Here is a 25198-nt window from a genome sequence, read left to right on the forward strand (position 1 = left end):
GTAATAATCCTCTAGTGAGGAGGCAGATGATGTCAATCAGAAAAAATCAACAGTAAAAAAGGAGTGTAATAACAGTGCAAAGCAACAAGTTTGTGTTTATTGCCACAGCTTTTGTGGCTGCCCATGGACAGACCCATGAGACAGCCCTGGACAAAGGACACTGAAGTTCCTGGGGCTCAGATACAAAGACCTGTATTTTCTACTGACTTAACCTTCCTCCCACTTTCTGTGCACATACAGATTAACCTCTAAAGCCAGGAGTAAGAAGGAAGATGACATGTTTCAACAAAAAGACCAACTTCGGCAAAATTCAAATTATTGTGAGTAGCTAAAAGCAAATAGGAAGTTCTGGTTAATTTACTTTCATTGTGAGCAACAAGAAAGCTACAGGAATAAAGGTATGGACAGGGAAAGTTTCTGGGAACATGAAAATTTCAGGTAATATAGAAAGCACCATAGAAATCATTTGTTAACATGAACAAAGATGAAGCAGTATGACAACAGAGGATTATTGCCATCAGCAGGCAGAACAAAGTGTGACCAACTGCAACATGGTCTTAATACAGAATGAAAACAAGGAAATTATTTTAATTCACAATGTCCTGTATATCAAAAGTTGATCAGAGTGTCAAAGTTACACACATAGAAATACATGAGCAAACAATGGAGATACTAATGACCAGAAGTAGTCATACTGACTACGGACTGGGCAAGTAGCAAACCAGAAGTATGTGAGGCTGAACAGCAAATATCAGCCAGAAGCCCATACAGGGCTGAAAAAGGGTCTGTAGAAGAGCAACAAAACAACAAACTGTTATAGGCATAAAGTGAGTTGCAAATCAGTCAGGCATAAGCAGATGAATGGAAAGACATCCACTAGTTTTATTCAGCTAAAGAAAGAGAATTCTAAAATGCTGCTTTTGTGCATTTTATATTGAAATCCACTTTCCATCCAGAATCTCAATCCTTGGCACAATCACAAGGAAAAAGGTATCTAGTTATTTAGCACATACTAATGTGTTAGAGAAAATGTAAAAATAATACAGAAAAAAGCAGGTTATGGAATGCAACTGCTGAAATAAATATGCATGTACGGCCAAGAATGTAACAAATTTGGCATAAAAGTATATTCAGTTGCAAATCCATATGTGTGCATGATTATGAAAATCAATAAGAATTTTCTTTTCTTTATTGCAGTATAAATACAAAAAAAAAGATCAAAATGAATGCCTTCAGCAAAGTTCCCCTCTTCCTGGTTTCAGGACAGTAAAAAAGAGTTTGAAGAACAGTTTTCAGAGGGCATAAAAACCAAATAATTAATCATTTCTTCAAACACATCAGGAGCAGGAAGCTATAGAGTTTGTAGACCCATTAATTGATCAAAGTACAAAAGGAGCTCTCAGAGAAGATAAAGCAGAGGAGAAAAATTAAATTAGTTTTGTGCAGCCTTGAAGGAGTTTAGGGAAATTTCTGGGCTGAAACCTTTCTTCGTACATCAGAGGGGATGTGTCAGAGGAACTAGTTCAGAGTTAGTTCATTGGAAGAATCTATAGAAGAAATGGTCAAAATTAAGGTAACAAATTGTCAAGCCCAGATGATTTAAAAGCTGACCTACTAAAGGAAGCTACAAGGCATTTAGAGCTGCCATTGCACTGTAGGAATGGAGAGTGGTGAGGATCATGACAAACGTTTAGCAGTTGCAAGGTGTATCTGGACAGCTATGTCCTGTGTCAAGAGAACTGGTAGGAATTAAAGCAGCAAATATTGGGAAGGTATAATACCCTGGAGAAGTAGCTTTCAAAAAGGGAAGCCATGCTTTGTAAACCAGGCAGAGTTTCTTGAAGGCATCCAAGAAGAGACCTAGTTAAGAGCATTGGCACAAGACCACAAAAGAATGGCTGTACTGAGTTTGCTAAGAATCCTGTCTCCAAAGTGAATGTCTGGGAAAAAGAAGACAACCAGGGCAGAAATACATGATGTCCCTGATGAGTACTCTTAGGACTTTCAATTGTTTTGACTTGCATGAACTCCTCAAGCAGCCTTTATTTCTATGTATTTAGTAACCTTCAACAGATCTGTCATCTGTGAACAAGCTAAGTCTGTCCCTTGAATCCACAAATGCTACCCACATGATGTGCAGCAATGAATTTTGAAACTTAACTACACATTGCATGAAGAATCACCTGACATTTTTTGTTCTAAGTGTGTCTTCTAGTAGCATTCTTCAGCATCCTCCAGTTTGTGTACAAGAAGAGACAGTGAATGAACAATTCCCACCCCATTCTGCACATAATAATTGAGATTTAATCTCTTGGAATCCCTGAAAAGTGTTTGACAACATCCTTCACCAAAAACTCTGCAAAAACCTGTGCTACAACAGGATAGGAAAAGAACTCCTTTTGGGGGTAAATTAAGAGTTAAGGTTTAGCAAATGAGGGGTAGGAATAAACAACCAATTTTCTCAATGCAGGGAGGTACCAGCAGAGCCTTACTGAGCCATGTGATAGGTCTGCCCTGTTCAACATACTTCTGCATTATCTGGGAAAAGAGGTGAATAGTAAGATGCCAATGTTTTCTGTTGATAAGAATTCATTCAGTGTTATCATTAAAAAAAAATAGAACTGCAGAAAGCAGACTGACTGGATGATTAAGTGGCAGATGAAACTCAAAGTAGATAAACGTAAAGTAGCATGCATGAGAAAAACAATCCTAACTTTACATACAGAGTGACAGGTTTTGAATTAGTGTTATCATTCAGAAATTAGATCTTGGGAATCTAATAGGCAGTCTATGAAATTGTCAGATCAATGCTCAGGAGTAATTAAAAAAGCAAATGGAATGCTAAGAATTATTAGGAAATGAAAAGAGAAGGGGGAATGTCATCCCACACTGCATAGGTGTGGGACATCCACACATTGAATTTTGTGGGCAGTCCTGGTCCACCCATCTCCAAACTGTGTAGTAGGTCTTAAAAAGGGGTTCAGAGATGGAATATCAGGATGAGAAAGGTATCAAATGGCTTCTGCATCAGAAGTGATTAAATAGGTTAGGCTTTTTCAGTCTGAAAAGAGATGACAGAACAAGGCTACAAGAAAGGTCTATGAAACCACAAGTGTATAGGGACCATAAATAAGGACCCTGTGCTCATTGTGTTTTCTAATGCAAGAACCAGAAAATATCAAAGAAAGCTGGAAGATAGCAAATTCAAAATAAATGGAAGAAATAGAAGTCATCTGTGTTTTCCCATAGGCTTTCACCAGAATTTCCCTGGCTTTAGAGAGTGATTAGTCAAACCAGGGTAAGAAAAAAAAAGAATCCCTCCAGCTCTATAAAATATGAAGACAAAATATGTAGCCCCGGAACCATGGGTCACCAGAAGCTGAGACATTATGGCTTCCCTGGGTTTGTGCACATCCCAGCGAATCACCATCTTGTTGCTACAAGAGGTCTTTGTTGCTACAAGAGGTCTTTGTTGCTATAAGAGAATGGATCAAATAACTATTTTGGCTGCACAGGCTTAGACTTTTTAATGTGCTTAATCAATACACTCTAGCTTCTAAGACTGACAGATAATAACATACTTCTGATTTTTGTTCAAATAAAGTAAATCTGCTTGGTATGGGACACACCGTCAGACAGTGACACTTGACTATAATAAGGATTATATTTTTTCCAGTGGCACTTTCAAGTTTCACACCTGAAAGCTGTAAGATCTGCTGTGAAAGAAATAGGTGAACAAACTGATACAGGAGCAGTGCTTCAACAGGAGGTCTAACCATAGCATGTCTTCAAGTCTTCACGGCAGCTGAACATGGCCAATTGTGTTGACTCCAGCATACTGATTTAGTTACAAATGAAGCTCATTTCAGGACAAAACTCCTCAGTTTTAACTATATCAAATACTGAAATGATAGATTGCTAGTTTAAGTCTTGATTTACCACTTTGCAGAAACCTCAGACTGCCAGTTACAGAGCTCAGAGTCTGAAGCTTGCTTTGCATCTACTGAGTTCAGTAACACTGGGTAGTGCTATTTAGTGCTATTGATGTCAGTGAATCCTGGGCCTTTTCTGAAGCCCGAGCTGTGAGAAACAAAGTCTTTGTGAATGGGCACATCAGTGGCAGAGGTACAGCGAGCCTGAGGACAACTTTGAGATTTTGTAGTGGTCTCATAGTAATGGGCATGACTGAGAGATACATTTCACCACCAGCCTCTGTCATGTTCAGCTGCAGAAAGAAGTTCTCAGCTTTTTGAAAGATGATAGAGTTTTGAAGCCTTGCTCTTAAGTAGACCAGGCTACATTGGAACTTGACAAAGCACTCTATTACAAATAAAAACAACAGAGACCTCAGAAGTATCACTTCTCAATGTCTTCCTACAAACATTGTAAGGAAGAGTTACAAAATGGCCCTGGCTTTGCTTTGCTTCTGTTGCTTCCTGCATGGTGTGTGACGGTGGAGTGGACAGGTAGGAACTGGCTTGGAGGTGTCCAGCGTCACAAGGTCAGGACTTTTGCACACACAGGAGACTGGCACAAGCATGTGTGTGCATGCACACACCCATCCCCAAGCAAGGAAGGAATGATCAACCAGGCTGCTACCCATCTGCTCCTAGAGGGGCAGATGGCACCTCCCCACTGCCTGACCTCCCTGCTGGGAAACTCCTCAGGGTGGGCAGAATGTCTGTGTCTGTTCACAGGATATCTAGAGAGCCTTCTTAACCCTCACTGCATGGGGGAGGCATGCAGCCCATGAAATTGTCATCAGCCAGAGTCCAGACAGAATTCAAAGCACAGACCTGCTCTAAGCAGTATGTGCCAAGTCATCCTACCTCACTTCTCCAGGCATGTTTGACAAACCAAGGACCATACTCATCACAAACACAGCATTGTTTGGAGTTTTCAGGGATACAGTGCTCCAGCAGTTCCAATTACCTTCAGCTACAATTACCAGTGTTAAGTACTCTGAAAATGAGACCCTTAAGGGCTTGATTTTGGTTAGTTGAAGGCAGCTAAAAATGCTCTGCCCATTTATCCCATCAGTGGGAACAGACACTGGAGTGGTTACAAAATGAAAGAAAATTTTGCTGGAGCTTTCTGCTAGCATTTTCACAAACTTCCAAGCAGGAATTTAAGAACTCCCACAACTAGTTGTTCAGAACTGGCAGTACAGAAAGTCTCACAGAAAAACAAAATAAGAAATCACAACATGTCCTTTGCCAGATAACTGAAAAACATCCTGCAAATTTTTTGACATGTTTTTGAACTTGCGTTTGACTCTATTGATGTTAAACTGTGACCCTTTGCCGGGCCATTTGCAAATAGGAAGATTGTCACATCAATTCATTACAAAATATAGGCACATTTACATTCTGATTTTAGTCTGCATTTCTCTGGTGAGGCAAACAAAGTAAGAGTTTTTTTAATTGAAGTGACTCCCAGAATGCTAATGAATACTTGATTAGGTTGGGACATTTTCTTAATTCTGATGTTCATATTTTGCCAACAAAATGCCGAGGAGAGAGCTGACCTCCTCCAATATCGTCCTGTTCAATGAAGGAAGCACACAGGGAATTGTATTCTTTTTTAAAACTATAAAGATTGTTTCTCTTGTCCAGAGACTGACAAAACGTATCAGGACAAAATAGAAGTGAGAAAAGTTAACACATTTTTATGCTCACATTTTTACTTACCGGTATTTTTCTGAGAGCACAGGGAGTGCGGGACTTAGAAAGCAGAAACATGTAGTTTGCTCATTTCTGCAGTGGCATTAAGTCAGTATTCTTTTCTTTATGGGACAGACTTCACAATAAACAGAAAATGTGAAGTTTTGTTTTCAGTGCAGTGCTTTGCCTTTACCACTTGACAGATTTTTTCAGCAGAAACACAGCCATTAGGCAGAATGCTCCCTCTTGCATTCTGCACAGTAATGTACGCCCATGTGGAGCAGGACACAGTACAGCAGGAGAATGAGGGCTTGTGCTCTAGCTTTGCAGAGGTGCAAGTGGTTACCCACACCAAGCAGTAGATGAGAACTCCTCTAGTGCGCTTTGCCTTCTAAATGGCACAGCTGGTTCAATCTGAACTGCTCCTTCTGCCAGATCCCTCATTTCTCCACCATGCCACTGCTGCATTAACTCCTTTGTGCAGAACCCAAGGTGTACAACCAAAGATGCAATATTAGCATTCAATACAAATATGTATTAAAGAATCCCTAAGAGTGATGAAATGCAAATAATATGCAAGTAACTTATTCTCCAGAATTTGTCAAGACAACAGCCATGTCCACAGGAGATGGCATCCAGAGATGAAACAGAAAAATCAGGCACCCAGCAGAGGGAAGCAAGTTGGTGACACCAGAGCTGTCTTGAGCAACGTGGGCTTGTGAGCATCAGGACAGGACACCTCCAATACAGGGACAACCTCCTGCAGCCCCAGTCTGATCTCTCTTTCAGTCTTTGAACAAAACAAGCAGCCACATTTTCAGCTTCTTTAGGGAGAGAATGATCCTTAAACTGTTTCAGAAATTTTGAAATAGAGCATTGTCACAAAAACCATTTTTCTTTGTTTCAGCATTTTCAAATCAAACTTTGGGAGTTTAATAATTTTTAAAATGAAATAGCAAACAAAAGTAGAATATTTTCTGCCAATATTTCAACTATTTCAAATGCTGATTGGAAAATAACATGGAAATGGGCATGGAGGAGAAATACCAGTTGTGAGGACAGCATAAGCACATCTGAATAAACAAGAGCTGACACAAAATCTTCACTCAGTTTTTGTAACCAAAGTGTTACAGATTCAGAAAGCTGAGATCTTTCTCTCTTTTTCATGTCCTGGAAGTAGAAGTCATAAAAGTCCCCAGACAGATGCTATTGCACTTTCCCACAACTGAAGGACAAATGAATCTTTGAGGAAAGGCCTGCCTCTCAAACTGCCAGCTACCGATGTGACAGGCAGAGAAGTTCCCCTGAGATTTAAATGCATATCCAACAAAATTCTGTAATCTGTGCCAACACAGCATTTAGGTGGCTGCTGATATTATACATAGGTTTTCAGCTATCAGCTAACAGCCTCAGCTACAAAAGGAAAAAAAAAAATCTTTTCCAGGATTAGCCTTTTATTTAGTCTTCAAGATATGTCAATGTGGAAAGTGTAAAATGCTTTGCTTCCTTACTTAATAAGTCATCATTTGCATTAAAACAAGCAGAGTATTTAACATTTTACCAACAGAGAAGCATGCTGGAACAAGGTATTCCAATAGCAAACCATTCTCAGCAGAGGAAGGACTTTGTGGCATCAGCAGGTTCAGCTGTTAGCTACCCAGAGACCTTACCAAATATTTGCAATGTATTATAGGTAATTAAATGTTGAGGGGCTTATTATAGAGAGCAAAGCTTGCTTATTCTGTGCCTTGAAAATATGCTCATAACAATGACAGGGCTTTTTTTAGTTCTAGCTTCATGTTACCATTAAGTGCAAGGTTATATCACACTTCAATTGATTAAGTGCAGATTGCCCCGGTAGACAGATTTGATTATGTTGCAAGTATGAGCTTGAGGAGAATAATTAGTAGTTTCACCCTCATTCTGCATCTCCAGTTCCACATTTGGATTATGAGCAGAGCCTTTCAGGTTCCTTAATTTATTTTTACAAGATATCACAGATCCACAGCTGTTTGGCAGCAGACACAGAAGAAAGTGCATTTGTGAAACATATTAAGCCATTAATAATTAAGGCATTTCTTGTTTTGGCGACATCCATCCTTGTTCAACTTATCTGCAGTCACAGTCAGAAATAGCTGTGGAAGAAAAGGAGCAAAGACAGCTAAACTGTTTAGGCAGCAGCATTAATGACAACTGATTGCTTTCTTCACCTGTTCACTGTTTTCTATTTAAAATTGTCAGGTAGCTGGCAAAGCACTCAGGAAACTGTACATTTCTCCAGTCATGATTCTCACAGCACAGGTTTTTTGTTCTTGACTTTTATTCTTTTGTCTTGCAGGGACATAGGCACAAAATCAGATTCTGAATTGTATTCTAACATGAAGTTAATGAAAGATAAGAATAGACACTAATATCCCAAATAGCTCTATAAAGAAGATTTTGGTGCCTAATACCCAGTAATGCACAGTATGGATGCAATTTAAAATGTTGAAAAGGAAAAAAAAGCATTTAAATACTTTTACAAGAGAAACATGACCATAAGTAGCCCCCCAAAAGGACCAAATGTTTGGTAGGGAGAATTGCTGACCAAATTACAGTATGTATAATTATTAAGTAGCTTACTAACCTCAGTAAATACACTTAAATGCCACAGGTGGAGTGGCAAAGTGAAATACATTTAATGTGGTTATACAACAGCATGCCACCCTCTGCCAGTATTTTCTTCCAACATGTTTGGGGCTTTGAGTGCAGAACTTTGGGTCACCAGTCTTCTGCATTAGGAATATCTACATTCATAGCAAAACCTTTCTCTAATGATTGCTTAAAATATAGAAGCACCTATTTGTTTCAGAAATCTCTTTCCTGAAGGTGGTTTGTCTTTATGGAAAACATCAGTTGGAAATCACAAAACAGGTCTGGATATTATTTAAAAGCATTCTTGTTTAAAAAAGTTACATCAGCAATGTGCCACAATCCTAATTACTGCAGAGAAATTAGCAAATAATTATACGCAAATAAATGAAGCTATTCAATGTTATTAGCGCATTTGGTAGTCAGTGATTTCATTTGCTTTAGGCTATGTTACAGAATTGGTAGGGGAGAAACTGCTAAAGGAAATAAAACAAGATAACTTTATTATGTGAGTATCCAACATTTCTATAAACATTTCAAATGGAGTGTTGAATCAGCTAAACTACTCAATATCACACTGGATTGGTTCTGGTAATGCATATTACCTATATTATGGGAATGGTTTTATATGGAAGGTAGGGTTGACAGTCCAATATATGCTATTTTCCAGTTTCTTCTAGAAGTGTGTCTACACAGTTAAAGGACGTTTCTATGCCAGGCTTTTGCTTCAGGCTGTATTTGTTACTGGGGCTGTTTGTTTTGAGTGTTGTTGCCTAAAGGTTTCTGTCATTTCAGGGAGCAAGACTTGGAGAAATCTGTTGGTTTACCAATATTAAAAAATCTGATGGCAGAAGTGACAAATCTGGTACTACCATGTTTTGACACAATGGCTGATTCCTGCTTCTGAAACGCACTTTTTCTGCCCTGTGATTGATCTACTCAAATTTTGCCAGTTTTTCAGCTTCTGGTTTGTTCATGTTGGGTGAAGACTTCTATTTTCTCATCAGTTTCCAAGAATTTCCTTTTCTCTGCTCCAGCAACTGGGAGAGCACTGTCCCTTTGATGTGACTCATAGCCTCCAGGACACCCAGCCAAGGCAGATTGTCTTTCATGGGTGTTTTGGGCTCAGCTGCTTCTCAGTACTGTAGCAGAAATGACTCAAAGACCAGAAGGAGAAAGAGAGGAATGAAGATCCTGGGAAGGCTGAGGTTCAGCAGTGGAACAGAAATATCTGAAAATACTCTGCCTGCCCAAATGTATTGTGGCTGAACCAGATGGAAAAGCAGCTCACTGCCCAGAAAAGCCCCAGGAGCACAGGGAAGGTGGCAGCAGCAGCAGGTGGGGTAAGCCAAGGGGCAGGTGGCATGCATGTCTCTCCCAATGAAGCTGTCTACATTTTCCTGGTTCACTATTGGAGTCTTGTCCGCAGGGACAAGGGGTGCTAGTAAGATTAAGATTAGACTTTAATCAGTGCCAGTGTGCTGGCATGGTGAACAGAGGTGTCCAGGTATTAATTCTGCTGACACTTGCTGATTTGCTTACCACAAATACCAGCTCACATAATTTCTCTCAAAAGATTCACTCTCCCCATCTGCAAGATCAAGTTATAGGTGACTGTGGTTCAAGAGAATAACAGCAGGATTTATACATGCATACTTAGAAGCACAATAAAATTGTTAGACTTCAAGACTTTATTACAATTCTCATGCACACATATACTCAGCTCTTATTTTTGGACTGTTTCTCTTGTTATATCAATACTAGTAAGTTAAAAAGTTCAAGGGAGTATTCCCAGGCACTGGAGCTGCCAGAGTTGCCTCCAGCTAAAGGCTAGACTGTGCCAGCTCGGGCTCTCAAACCACCCCTAGAAACACTGGGAGTTAGCACAAGCTGGGTTCTTTCCTATCAGACAGGTCAGATGTGATACCTTACCACAAGGCATGGGGCAATTTAGTAGAGACATGGGCCATTTCACAGCAGCTGGTTGATGAGTTCAGACATAGTTTTTATATGATGCTGCAGTGAACTTCCTGTTCCCCATTCCTCATGCTTAGTGGGGATTTCTTTTTTTAAAATATGGCTTATTTTTAAAGTGCAATAAGTTTTAGAAGAGAAACAATTCCACTGGTTAATTTTTATCAGATTTGCCCAGCTCTGCTTAAACTCCTAGAAGATAGCTCGGACTGAGCATCTTCAAAAACTTCTCATAGGTATTAGCATGCAAGAACATGCTGTATTAGTGGTATATTATACAGTTCCAGAATGCTGTCATCCTCATAGTAGTAAATGTATTAGTTATTATATTGTCTTCTATTTTTTCTAATATTGGCTCAGATCATTGTAATAATTGTAAATAACTGAGATGCTCACTTTTATCTTTGTAGGTTGAGTCCTTCTACCAATGACTCAGGTCCACACTCAGAAGATCCTCATTCATTTTTGAGAACTCTGAATTCATTCCTCACTCACTGATTCATTGATCCATTCATTCATTCATGCATTCAGGCATGTTCTCATGAGCTCAGCCCTCGTCATGTTCCTATACTTTTTTTCAGTGGAGTACAACTTCAGGTATTGAAATACTGAAATATTGAATATTACTTCTCACCTGGGAAATGAGAAAGACTTCGTTGTATAGTTTATAGACCATAAATGGCTGAGGAGCCACTGTTTTCACAGTCATCAGTCAGCAGTGGAATGTTTCCAATATGTTGCAGATATAGAATGGCAAGAAGAGACCTCACTTGGAGTATTGCATACAGTTCTGGTGTCAACATAAAAAGGACATGGAACTGTTGGAACAAGTCCAGAGGAGGGCCACGAGGATGATGAGGGGACTGGAGCACTTCCTGTATGAAGATAGGCTGAGAAAGCTGGGGCTGTTCAGCCTGGAGAAGAGAAAGCTGCATGGAGACCTCATAGCAGCCTTTCAGTATCTGAAGGGGGCCTGTAAGAATGCTGGGGAGGGACTATTCATTAGGGACTGTAGTGATAGGATGAGGGGTAACAGGTTGAAACTTAAACAGGGGAAGTTTAGATTGGATATAAGGAGGAAGTTCTTTACTGTAAGGGTGGTGAGGCACTGGAATGGGTTGCCCAGGGAAGTTGTGAATGCTCCATCCCTGATGGTGTCCAAGGCCAGGTTGGACAGAGCCTTGGGTGACATGGTTTAGTGTGAGGTGTCCCTGTCCATGGCAGGGGGGTTGGAACTGGATGATCTTAAGGTCCCTTCCAGCCCCAACTATTCTATGATTCTGTTCTATGATTTTTCCAGATATTAAAACATTTCCTCCCTGTGACTTTTTAAATTTATTTTACCTCATTATTTTATTCATTAAATTTTCAGTTGTTGCTGGATTTAAAAGATTGATGATGTGTGTCAACATTACCACGCAATGATATTTTCTTTTTTCATTCATCAGACTTTGAAGAAAAATCTTTTTCTATATTTATCTCTACTTGTCAGTTTTAAGAAACCTGAGTATTAGATTTTATGTATATTTCCAGCAGAAATCACAAGTTAAAAACATATTACCAAATACAAGAAGAACAGGATATCTTGTGCTTACTACAAAAAAACAGGATGTTGCTCCTTATTTTTTCTATTTCTGCTCTTCCTAGCCACAGTTAATAATTTATATATAATTAAATACATTTATATAGCAGATTAATTAGGCATACTGAAATTCTAAATAGTTGCCTTGTACAACTAGAAAAATGCTATGGTAAGAACAAAGTAGAGTAACTACTCAGAGCATCTTCAAATCCTTGAAAAGGAGTATTATTTACAGCAATTGCCAGATTAAAGTAATTACTGTAACAGGCCACTAGTCCTATATATGTCAAAAGAATGTGTATTTTTAAATCAAACCAAATGGCTGTACAGGCTATTAGGATTATTTCATGATGCTGTTATAGTTGAGACAACATCTCACAACTTAGATTTATATGTCTAATAATGATCTGCTTTGTTTAATATATATTTTCAGTAATTTTGTGTGGCCTTCCTGTTTTCTAGTTTAAATCAGTGGCAATGTGCTTGTTTTAGCAGACAGGCTCTGCTCCATAGCATTGTTTGTGCAGACTGTGCAACATTACCCACTAAGTGTTTACTATATGGGGCACTAAAACTCAGATTTATGCTGCATCTTTAGAGGTGGTAGTCAGCTGCAGTTGCTATTACAATTCAATTTTTGTATAATACACAGTAAGCCTCCGTTGAGAATGGTTTTATACTCTTTTAATGCACTCCATATGCTGAAAGGAATAGTTTGAGATTAAAGGAGGTTTATGGTAGACGCTTGCTAAACTTCTTGTTTTCATTCAGAAAACCCAGAGGCCTGTAATAACCTGGTGTCAGCATCATACCCCAGCTTCTGGGGCTGGCTGCCATCTCTGTTCTCCATCACATACAGATCTGCAGAGGGGTTGTGCAGGCCAAAAGAAATGAAAAGTCACCATCCAGCCTTGTCTGGATCACTGCTTCTTACATCTCTGCCTCTCCCACCTGCCATCCTATCCATCTCATGTGTTTCTCATGTTATTTTCTCTCATGGCCTCAGTTTTGGACTACTTAATATTAAAAACCACAATGGAGAAACTTCTGCTCTGATACTCCTGCTCTTTCTTTTATACTGCCATCTTTTTTTATATATTACATGCAAATATGGCTCTATGCCATCTTTCTCGCCCATAGACCTCCGACTTCTATCTTGTTTTTTTCTGTAACTTAACAATGTGTTTGGAAGAAAAAGAATATAGATTATCTGTGAAATTCTTAAACGAGAGAAGCCAAACAAAATCATAGTTATAAATGGACTCAGTATCTCAATGACTGACTTCAGAAAATCAAAAGGCAGTGAATATTTAGGGACCTTGCCACGCTTTGAGGTGGGCTGATACCAACCTCATAAAGTTTAACCATGCCAAGTGCAAGGTCCTACACCTGGGTCAGAGCAATCCAGGCACAACTACAGGTTGGGCTGAGAAGAGATTCAGAGCAGCCCTGCAGAGTAGGACTTGGGGGTGTTGGCAGGTGAGAAACTGAACATACGCCGGCTTCAGTGTGCGCTTGCAGCCCAGAAAGCCAACCATATCCTGGGCCGCATCAAAAGGAGTGTGACCAGCAGCACATGGAAGCAGGTGATTCTGCCCCTCTACAGTGTAGAGTTCTGGTGTCCTCAGCATAAAAAGGACATGGAACTGTTGGAACAAGTCCAGAGGAGGGCCACGAGGATGATGAGGGGACTGGAGCACTTCCTGTATGAAGATAGGCTGAGAAAGTTGGGGCTGTTCAGCCTGGAGAAGAGAAAGCTGCATGGAGACCTCATAGCAGCCTTTCAGTATCTTAAAGGGGCCTGTAAGGATGCTGGGGAGGGACTATTCATTAGGGACTGTAGTGATAGGACAAGGGGTAACGGGTTGAAACTTAAACAGGGGAAGTTTAGATTGGATATAAGGAGGAAGTTCTTTACTGTAAGGGTGGTGAGGCACTGGAATGGGTTGCCCAGGGAGGTTGTGAATGCTCCATCCCTGACGGTGTCCAAGGCCAGGTTGGACAGAGCCTTGGGTGACATGGTTTAGTGTGAGGTGTTCCTGCCCATGGCAGGCGGGTTGGAACTAGATAATCCTAAGGTCCTTCCCAAACATAACTATTCTATGGTTCTGTGATTTTATGTCCTTGTACAGAGGAAGACAAATGCATTCCTATGATGGGCAGATACATATAGAACTGTGTATTCAACTTACAAAATTACGCAGTTTCTCATGTGCATGACCATGTATATTTTACAGGCAGGGACAGTAGCAAAGAGGTTAGTGAGGCAGGTTTTGTTTCCAGAAGAAGGGAATTATGTGTGCTGATGGAGCAGCTTGGGTAAGAGCAACTTCAGCTAGGATAGACCAAAAGAAGCAGAGCAATATAAAGTCCTCCAAACCAAAAGAGAACAGTATCACCTCTAACTGTGCAGCATAAATCCAGCTTTTAGTTTCCAATGCCACAAACAGTTGATGACTAACGTTGCACAGGCTGCACCACTGTGCTCTGGAGCACGGCCTGTCTACAATAACAAGCATAGACACTAATCTATAGTAGAAAATATGAAGGTCACACAAAATTACCTCATATTACATATTAAGCAAAATAATGCACTGACAGCCACTGACAATACTGGAAGCAGCCTTGCCCAAGAGGAGTCCGGTTGCAGCGTCCCAGAAACCTCAGAGCTTAGACACCAAAGATTTAGGAGAACCAGAAAAGAGGATTGCAGTAGACAAGTCACGTAGTAATTTGGTTGTGATTAAAGATTTCAGAGTAGCGGCTGGTGCAGATCTGGGTAGAGCAACTCACAGCCCATCAGACAATGCTGAGAGAAAGGCAGACAGCGTCAAAGCTGACTCCAGGTATCTGCCTGGAGAATGAAGTAGAAGGCTGATCAAAGGGAAATGAGAGTCTCATTGAGAATGAAACCATCAAAAAAAGTGCTTAAGTTAGGAGGAAGATCCTTCAGACAGTGAGCAACGTTTTGTTGCAAGCTGGTAAGGGAGGCAGTGAAGAGCAGACGGAGGGCTTGGTTGAAGAGAGGCACAACTGTGCTGCTCAAGACATTTGGAGTGGTATGTTTGGAGACTGCTCTGAGCAACATTAAATTGAATGACATTCCCCAGAGACAATGAACCTCAGTGAAAAAGCCTGGATGTAACTCACTTGGAAAAATAGTGTGCCAATAAATAAATGTTCCAGGAAGAAACTACATTACCACTGGAATTAACTTATGTGAAATTTGTCAAGTTAAAGGCCTCAGTGTTACTGGTCTCACCATATGTTTGTAATTTTTTTTCTTCAGAGCAGCTGGTATTTTCCTAGGATGTTCAGGTCATGCCCCTATTGTCTAACTATGACTAGCAACAGTAAAACATTTCCCAACCCAATAAAGTCTGAAAGCTATTTCTTAACTAGCTGCACATTATTTCATTTCTCTCCCTTTGTTGCTCCAGTGCCGTTCAGAAAAGTGTGCACTCCCTTTATGAAATCAATCCCTCTTTAAACAATTTGTCTTCCTTTCTATTTATTTTTTTTAAGCTTAATCACTTTGCTGGGAATGAAACTGTGAGTTGAAGCATTACTATCAGGGGCTTGCAGAGAAAGTAAAGTATGTGAGAAGAAAAGGGTTACAGTGGGTGTTGCTGCTGAAAGAGTGCTGGGAAGACCAGGCAGCCTCTCTACAGCTATGGGGGCTTTTGGCTGCTGCAGTTAATAAACAAGGATCTGACAGGCTGGCATGACTGCTCCTTCCCTCTTGTCAAGAAGCTGCTGTACACTATCATCAGTGACTGGGAAGAAAATGCGAAGTTTATCCTGCAGCTGAGGGAATCACTGAGCAGTAAAAAACAGGGACAGGTCAGTAGTGCAGAGTGAGGGAGGTGGATCAATTTATAAAGCAGGTGGTGTCAGGCTGTGCACATTCTGAATATGACCAAAGCAAAATTACACATCTGGAAATAAAAAAAGGCATCTTGTATGCATTAATATTCTCTGGAAAATAATTGTGCTTCAGGCGACATTGTGTATAATAGACTGAACAACAGATCCCAGTGACACAGTGTCATCTGAAGTGTCACTGTGATTTTGGATTGAACATACATACATACATACCTGTGAGTCTGTGCTAGTCTGTGATGGGAATATGAGCTTTATTCCTTGTCTAGACACATTTGAAGGGTCTGTACAGCTCTCTCACCAACCAAATAGAAGTTACGTGGTGGATACAGTCCAGAAGTTGTGCTCCATGTAAAAGGTTTGAGCATACCTGTCCATGACAAATCTCCTGACCCCCCAAGCTGGAAATTACTTTCCTGTGCCCTGTAAATGCATACAGGGTTGAAAGACACCTGACATGGCAAACGTGACAAAGCCGGAGGTGGTGCGGTTTATCCGAATGTTGTGCTAAGTGGAACCACCACTGCCGTTACCCTGCTGCAAGACTTGGAATTGTTGTAACTCAGAAACCTCCCTTCCAGGGAAGCAGTGGTGTTTCCATCCCACTGCCTGTCCCTGGGGCATGTTGTGGAATTCTTATCTCCCCTGAGCCAAGAAACTCTGGCAAGAGATAAAGTCAGGTTTTAAAGAACTGATGCCTTGTCTTACAGAAAATCAATGGAGCTTGTCCTCCTCAGTCACTTAGATAACCTGATTATTCTTGGGATTTTTGTCTGAATGACACTCCTAAATCCCTCACTGGATCTAGCTGCCACTGACTGGGGGTTTGCTCTTTCACACTAGGTATTCCCGTACAGACTGGAAGGCAGGCTGGTCCCCATCAGGGGAGCACCCAGGGTGTAGTTTCCCATGCCGACTTCTCTCCCTCTCCTTCATCCTCCCGGCAAAGCCAAAACGTTTCTGGGAGTGGCAGAGGTCAGAACAAACACTCCCTCCGTGTTCCTCACAGAAGTATGCTGTGGAGCTGCAGCCCCAGGCAGCTCCAGGCTTCCCTCCCGTCAGTGTTGGGAGCAGTGCCGAGGGGGGCACACCACACCAGAGCTGGTGGCACTGCCAGCAGTGGTCTCCAGCACTCCCTTCATCTCTCCCTACTGCCTGTGCAGGCATCTGGAGCCCAGCTGTCCCTACTCCGACCTTGGAAACAGGCAGCACAGCAAGCACTGAGCTTCAATTCAGACCACACAGGCGGTAATCTGGAAATGACACAGCTCTTTCTGGATCCAGCCCTTCAGCAGGAGAGAGAAAAAAATCCCTCTCCTTGGCCAGACTCAGCCTTAACTTGGTGTTTGGCTTCATTGCATTCAACATGACAGCAAACATCCGACTGAATTCCTCATACCATCTGGGCTGTTGCTGTGGTTTCCCTGTCCCAGCTATTTCCTTCCTCTCCCACTTTACAAGGAATTCTTATAATCTTTTCTGCATGTTTTTCAGAATTAACAAGAATTAACAAGCACCTGTCTCTGAACTCTGTCTGTAACTATCTTTCAGCTTAATAAACCCAGTGTTTCCAGAAGCTAATTTAGGGGGAAGTTAAATAGAAACATGATATACCAGAAGCTTAAGGTATTACATAGGAATTACAAATGCTAAATGGGTAGGTAAGTCTGTAATTGAAGGCAAGGCATATTCTCCTTGCTAATGCTCTGAGGATTATTTGAACATCTCAACCATCAGGAAACACTAAAGACATAATACTCACATTTTTTTCTCCTCTCTAGAGAAGAGCTCTGCTTTTCTAGACTAAATACATAGAATGAGGATGAACTACTTTTTAAGATTGCTCTGAAAACATATTTTGGTAATCCAGCTGAGAATCAAGGATTTATGTTTTGGGGGGGAGAGAGGGGTTTGGAATGTTACATGGTCTGAGCATCTGGAAGTTATATTTAGGGAGAGAATAGACATATGAACATACAGAAAACGTGTGCAACATGGCATCAGGGAATGGCCAATGACTAGAAGGGCTTCTGGAATTCAGCACAGAAAAGAAAGGTGACTGTGGTTTCTAACCTGCAAGATTAACAGTAAGGATCTAGGGATCTGGGTGTTCTTGAAACCATTATATGAGAATATAGACAAAATGAAAGATGCTTTGATCTACAGATCCCATTTAGAAAACCCTAAAATTAGCTACAGCATATCTCAGATGCTGAGTGTATCTTACAGATGACTGAACAGGTCTGTAATTAACTTTAGTTCTTTGAGTGCAGAAGGACATGTGGTTGATTATCATGCAGACAACAGGCCCAGAAAATGCCGCACTGTCATGGATATATGGATGTATAATGCTCCCTGCTAATTCTAGTTCCGTTATATAGTGTAATACTTGGATAAATTTCTTAATCTTGGAAAAGACTACATTTAAAACCAGATTAAGATATTAGAATACACTGGATAAAAATGTTCTGGGGAACAAAAGCTAGCAGCAAGTGCTGAAAACACAGAGCAAAGCCCAGTATCAGAGCCAGGAGTTCCCATTCATGCTCCTGACCTCAACACAAGAATATTTTGGGGAAAGTTCTCAAACCATCTCTGCCTAATGGCCACAAAGTGATACCAGGCACACCCTGCTGCCACATCTGCCAAGCACCATTCAAACACCTGATGGGTTGGACAGTGACTAAAAAGGTTCTCAGCAGGAAAAGTGGCTTGAAACAGCCTCATCAGAGTCCTGGAGCAGTCCTCTGACAAGAACAGTCTGAGGGAAGATTTAACTCCTTGCTATTAGGTAACACTGACATTTTTACTATATGTTTTTACCAAAAATAAAACTTATTTAGCAAAAGAGACAAACCATTGGGGTTTCAGTTCAGCTTAGTCTCATGAAATCGTACACAGTCGCTAAGAAAGGTTCACAACTCCTTAAGCACAGAAATCGTACCTTGTTTATATTACCACTAGGTGGCTCAAAAATCAAAGAGAAAATACACCGCTGCTCAACCTGTGATTAGAATAAACACACATCATTTAACGACTACTACGTGCTGTCTCATAATTCCAAACTTTCAATAAATTGCCAAGCTTCCCCACATTAGTGGTAAATACTCCTCTAAGAGAGCAGAGCTGTCATAGCCTTAGATATATTACAGTTCTTAAAGACAGACGTTGCTTGTGAATCTGTGGGAGAGAAACATCCAAATGAATAATTTGTATTTTTATCCTTCTTAAGATCAATTACTACTGAGTGAAGCCACCAGCTGACAAAGAGCAATGGAGGATGTTCAAAAGCCTCTAAAAGCAGCCTTCGCCCCACATTACATTTTAATTTATTTTAACAAATCATCTGAACAAGTAACTTGTTTTATTTCCTTGTGATTACCTGTATTTATAACTGTTAGCAGCTTATGACTTGCAGTCTAACTTTCTGTTACACATTGCTTTAGATTAAGGACAAAGCCTGCAAATCAAACTTGTCCTTGCTTTAAAGTAACATACCAATAGTCAAGACTCCTGGGTATAGGTATATATCTGCAATCAATCAAACCTGCTGGTTTAACAGCACTTCCCTCTTTCCCGATCAAGTAAAATAAATAGAAAGGACAGTTTCCATAGAACTTCAAGAGGCAGATTATGTTATCTGCTACCTTACAGTCAGCCGTTATCCTACCACTGACTTATGAATTGCCTCCTATTGAAGATGATGTGACTTGTTAAACAGGAGGGTGTCAGCGAGAGAGACAAGGAGAGAAACATAGAAAGGATTTCTATTTTCTCATTATTCAAATGCCTCAAGTGTATGCAAACCTCCCATTTCTTACATGAAGCAAGACGGGGTATGACCCACAACGAATACCTAGTCACAGTGATCCTTGCATTTCTCACACAAATAAAACACTTTCACAGAGGCTGTAATCTGGGCAGTTAAAATACACCTGGACAATAAGCATGCTTTCATGTGGACTCTCACTGATCAAGATTTTGGCATCCATATGTGCTCATCATAGCCGCAACTGAGAATTACTGATAGAGGAGTCTCCCAGGGAACAATATGAAGACTGATACCAGATTTCCACCTACACAGTCTTCTGTGGCACCTCTAAAAAAATACAGCATGTGCTTGTTTTGTCTGCCTTTCCTGTTTGACCAGGCATGCTCAGACCTAGGGCTCACTATCACACCTTGGGCTTTGAAAAGAGAAAGATCCAGGTTCTCATACAAAAGTGATGGAAGGAGCATGCCTTTTCCTTCCTACAGAGAAAGACCTTCAGAAAGCAGCAATGCTGACATGAAGGAAACATCCAGAATAACACCCCTTCCTTACAGTTGGAGGCACCAGTCTGTTAAATCAGATACACCTTTAAAATCTTCACAGGCACCTTGCAAGTTGCCCTATGGGACAACACCTTACTTTCTAACCAAGCTGTCGTCACGATGCACACCAGCTTCAGCCCCCAGGTTCAGAGGCATGGCGTGCTCACATGCTCTATGTCCTAAAACAAAGCTTCTGCCAAAAAACATCCCAGATGGCTCTGAATACAGTACCCTGTGTAGCAGCAGAGATTACAAGCAAGAAGGTAGGAATGGCTCTTACTTCAGGGGCACTGAGCTGTCACCACAAATGCCAAAATCTTTCTTTGGTATTTTTCCTTAAGAGTGAACTGCATCACTGCCAAAACACAATGGAACTTAAACTCCATGGTACAACAAGCCCTGCACCAACCTCATGAGAGGCAATTGCAGACCTTGTACAAACCTGTTACAACAGGTAATAAGCTGCAAGATGTAGCAACTTACTACAGCAAGTAAAAAATCCCATAGATATTTATTTTTACTAGTGTCTAAGTGCCCTTTACAACAGTTCTTGGTGGGGATGTCACTGGCTGACCCCAGGTCCACAGAAACAGGCATGGGGCATCCTGGTCTAAAGACAAAAGGGGCATGCAGGAGAATCATACATCCTCCACACAATGGCTCTATTTTTTTGTTTCCAGCATATCCATCTAAAAACTCTAACCTCTTCAGCAGTATCTTGATAACAAATAACGTATGCTGTTCTTGTTTTGTAAGATATTGTTGTCTTGAACTTCCATTGTGTTAAATGCATGTGCACACACACGTTTGCTGTTCATTTTGGTTATCCACCAGCTGTTGGAGGTGCTGGTGCTTGATAGTCTATCTTCTTTCAATGCATTGCATACTGGTGCACTGCTCTGCACTGTGCACCTGGTGCAGAGTCCACTTTAAGGTCCCTTCCCTGATTTTCGAAGCCCTCCATGTCTACTTCTGCCTACAGTAACAAATGATTTGTTCACTTTGTGGGGGGAAAAAACCCCACCACATTGTTTTGGACTTGTTTCGGCTTCTCTGAAGGTTCAGCCTTTTCTGGTCACAACTTCGCTCCTACTGAGCAACAAAATAAAGTAAAAATAGCCACTACCTTCACCAAATCCAACCCAAATGAAAAACAAAATGCTCTCACTACTGGAGCTGACTCCCAGCTGCACTGCCACTTCCTAGCACAGGAGTCTGTCCACAATTTCTCGAAGGGCAAAGTGGGTGCTCTTGGAGAGCACCACCTTCAGCACAGTAGGAACAAAAGCACAAAGAAAAGGCTGGATGATTAGTTTAGGCAAAGATAGTTTGAAGGCTTGGCTGGAATTAAGAGTTGCAGGGATAAGTCATAACTGCCAGCATTTTATGTAATGACCAGTTGATTTAGATCTGTTTCTGATAAGACTCATTGTGCCCTCCTCATGGGCACTAGAGGTAGATGCATGGAAAGGAAACATCCTGCCATAAGCCTGATTCATCTGGGAAAGCTGATGGCTCCTCGGCCTGGTATCTAACCGGTCACAGTTCCCCACATTCAGCTGCCTCTCCTACCAGCGGTGCTGGCTGTACACTGCAAGGTGTACAGGCACATGTCTGTCCTGCAGGAAGGGGCACAGCGCCCCGATGCAACCCTCAATGCCCTCCCTCTCTGAGGAAGGAGTGTGAATGTATATTCAACAGCAAAGACTGAGAAAAAGGTATGGGGAAATACAGTTTGTGTCTGACAATCAGGGTTGGTTTTTCTTGTTTCAAAGAGAAAGAACAAGCGGACATTTATGGTCTCGATTTTCTGAAAAGGGGAATGTTTGTTCCTACAGTGCCACCTTCAGTTCTTTCTTGATTATTGGCTCAATTTTACCTAATCTCACATTTTCTAACACCTACTGCTATTTCTGCTAGTGAAAGACTAGCCAAAAGCATTTGTGTGCATTTCTCGTTAGTAGTAATTTGTATCACTAAAACACAACATTCTTCAGATCCAGGAGGTAACTCTTGAAACATTTCTCAACAGTGTTAATTGTCTCTCTTGCACATTCTGGACTGACGAGGCAATCAGTTGTTTGCTGAGTAGGTAATGGGCAAGTAGGAGTAGGGAGGGGTACATTGAGCTGGTGTGTTGCTAAGAAGGCGGGTTTTTTCCCAAACAAATCTGGTAGTTCGGTGTATGCTGAACATAAGATATGGATCTGAATGTCTATTGGAATAACAAGAATGAGCATAAGCAATAACAAATACAGGTTCTTCTGTCAGAGAATCAAACAACGGAATTATAAAACAATTATGACAAACATAAAATCGTGTTTGTTACAGTGGCAAAGTAATCTGCAGCTTGACCATTCTCTGAATTAACTTATCCTCTGTACTATTAAATTTTATACCCAGATAATTCAGTGCAAGTATAGTATTGTTTTGTTAACAAAAGCAGAAATAGAATCTACAAGGAATGTCAAATGCATATTATTAATTTCTGTAATCCAAACTTTTTTTATATGGGAATATCTAATCAAGAATCAATAGCTATTTTAAGTCAAAGAAGTACCACATTAACCTTTCCAGGATATAAATCTGTTGGCACACTCTTCTCCACATCACATGCGACAAAGATGATCTGCAATAACTTCTCTAAAGACAGCTTTTTTTCATTGAAGTTCATTAAAGTACCACAGGCACATTTACATCAGCACCTGTGTTCACAGGGTCTTGTCCCCAGCTGTTGAAGTTGATATTGCATGGTCACTGACACCACCTTTAATTAGAAGACTAAGTTCAGTATCCCAGGATGAGTTCTGCCCAAAGTGTTTATCCCTTGGCAATACACATTCCATGACTATGTTCCATGAGGAAGCTGTAAAGATCCAGTTGCAGCACAGATAAAGGAAGGGTCTCACCTTCCCCATCTCCCAAGGGGTATGTGCTACCAAGTGTGGGTGCTGAGTGCCTCTGCTGTAACTAAAGTCCAGGGGGAGCCTGAGCCTGAGATGAGCACAGCAAGAGGGAAAGTACTGGTTGCCACTCATCCTGGTCCAGGGAACCTAGTGGGGGCTTAGCCAGCGAGGCTTTGTGTGCTTCAAACTTAGGCAAGCTCTGGTGAAGCTCTGAGACTATCTGGGAATAGAAGGGTCCAGGCAAGTGAAAGAAAGTCTCTTTCCTTGCTTCCGCTGCTGGCAATCATGAAAAGAGAGAAGCAGGGCCACTTAGATAAAGTTACATGGTAGGTCACATAGAAAGCATTTCCCTTGCTGATAGTGCCAAAAGTACTGTAGGATAGGAGATCCTAAGGACACTTTGTGCTGCTTTGTATTAAAATATCTGGGGTATTTGGGAAGTACGGTAAAGGCCTGAAATGTGCATCTGAACTCCAGCTTGGAATGTCTTTCTGGATCTGTTCCTGGGAACAATCACAGAATCATAGAACGGTTTGGGTTGGAAGGGACCTTAAGATCATGTAGCAGCCATGGGGCAGGAACACCTTCCACTAGACCAGGTTGCTCAAAGCCTTGTCCAGCCTGGCCTTGAGCACTTCCAGGGATGGGGCAATCTGATAAAGCAGTACACATATGGCCAGTGAGACCATGATTTCAAACTTCATGTAGGGGTTTTTTTCCTAGCTAATAAATTAATGTCTTAGTTGTCTCCTGCCTTGAAGCTAGTATAGTTATGTGTGCATGTACAAAATGAAGATGACACACTGCAATTTCTATTTACTAGCATTTTATGCCTGCACTACCAGCATAAGCAGTTGAAAAAGGTTTCTGTTGCTGCTAGTTCAAACCTTAATGCAACTGCATCAAAGCCAGCTTCGAATGGACTGAAACACTGATGTATTTATTTTAACTTAAAACATTTAGAAGCTCAATGAAGAAATGGAAGCACTTCCCCTCAATGTGACACATACTACCAGAAGAGCTGTGATGCTCAGTTGTTTCCTTCCAGCAGCGAGAGCCAAGGCACCAGGTGAGACAGCCCCAACACACATCTGTAATCCCTGTATTTCAATCGCTGCCATAGTTTCTCAAGCACACTGTTATATCCCATTGTGCTGAAAGGAAATTACTTCACAAGGATTCTACTGATGATTGCATGAAAAAGTAATGATTTTTTGCCTGCCAATAAAACAGGACTCTCCCATGACTGCTACCAATATGTTCCACACACAGGGTGCGGCTCCTAAAAAGTGCTTCTATCACCAGCTTCCAGAGGAGTGACCTTTCTCTTCATTTGCCTCCCTACATCATAGAATAGAACAGACTTGTTTGTTTCCATCTCCTAAGTATGTCATCAAAATAGCCACATATTTGCTATGGAAGTGAAGATCTGTTCTAATATTTTTATCTAAAACATCAGATTAACAAAGCGTCACTCATAGATGGCATTGGGTACAAACTATTCTAAGACCATATTTAGAAAAGGGACTAAAGTGTCTACATCAGCTGCTTTAAGGCTCTCTCATTGGTAATTTCTCTTTGCACTTCTTCTGCCAAGTACATTCTGAACTCTGCAGTGCAAAACCCCTGCCTGCTAACTGACACGGCATTTGTGCTTCAGATTAATATCCTCCCAGTTATCTTTCTGACAATACGCTAATGAGCCAACCAGAACAGCTTTGCCTGGGAGGAAATTAATAAAACATGAATTGGAGAGCCAGTCTATAAACAGAAATTGCTCAGATTGTATAGCTAGTCTGTCACAGTATTAATGAACTGCATCCATTTCCTGCTGGAGACATTCATCCACCTTCAAGTCAGCCCACTTGCATGTTGGAACTGTGACTGTCTCTCAGTAATACCTTCTAGGTTTTCACATTTTCTGTGATTTTAACACCTTCTGAGATTATATATTTCAATACTATCTCAAGCTAGAAGAAAAAAGCTATCTACACTACTTGGGGAAAGCTGGAAATGACATACTTGTGGGTTAAAAACCATATCAGACACATACAGTTGATCTGACCCACTGGCTGCAGCACCCATATGCCACACAGGTGGCCCAAACGTGAGCTGTGAACCCCACGTTTCCAGTCCCCTAGTCCACACACACTACTGACAGGCAGCCCCAGCCTGTGGACGTGTAAGGGTAGATTAAACTAGGGCTACTGCACCTCCACACATCAGCTGCCTGCAAGGGGACCCAC

This window comes from Melopsittacus undulatus, chromosome 1, assembly GCF_012275295.1.
Source record: "Melopsittacus undulatus isolate bMelUnd1 chromosome 1, bMelUnd1.mat.Z, whole genome shotgun sequence".
Taxonomy (NCBI): domain Eukaryota; kingdom Metazoa; phylum Chordata; class Aves; order Psittaciformes; family Psittaculidae; genus Melopsittacus; species Melopsittacus undulatus.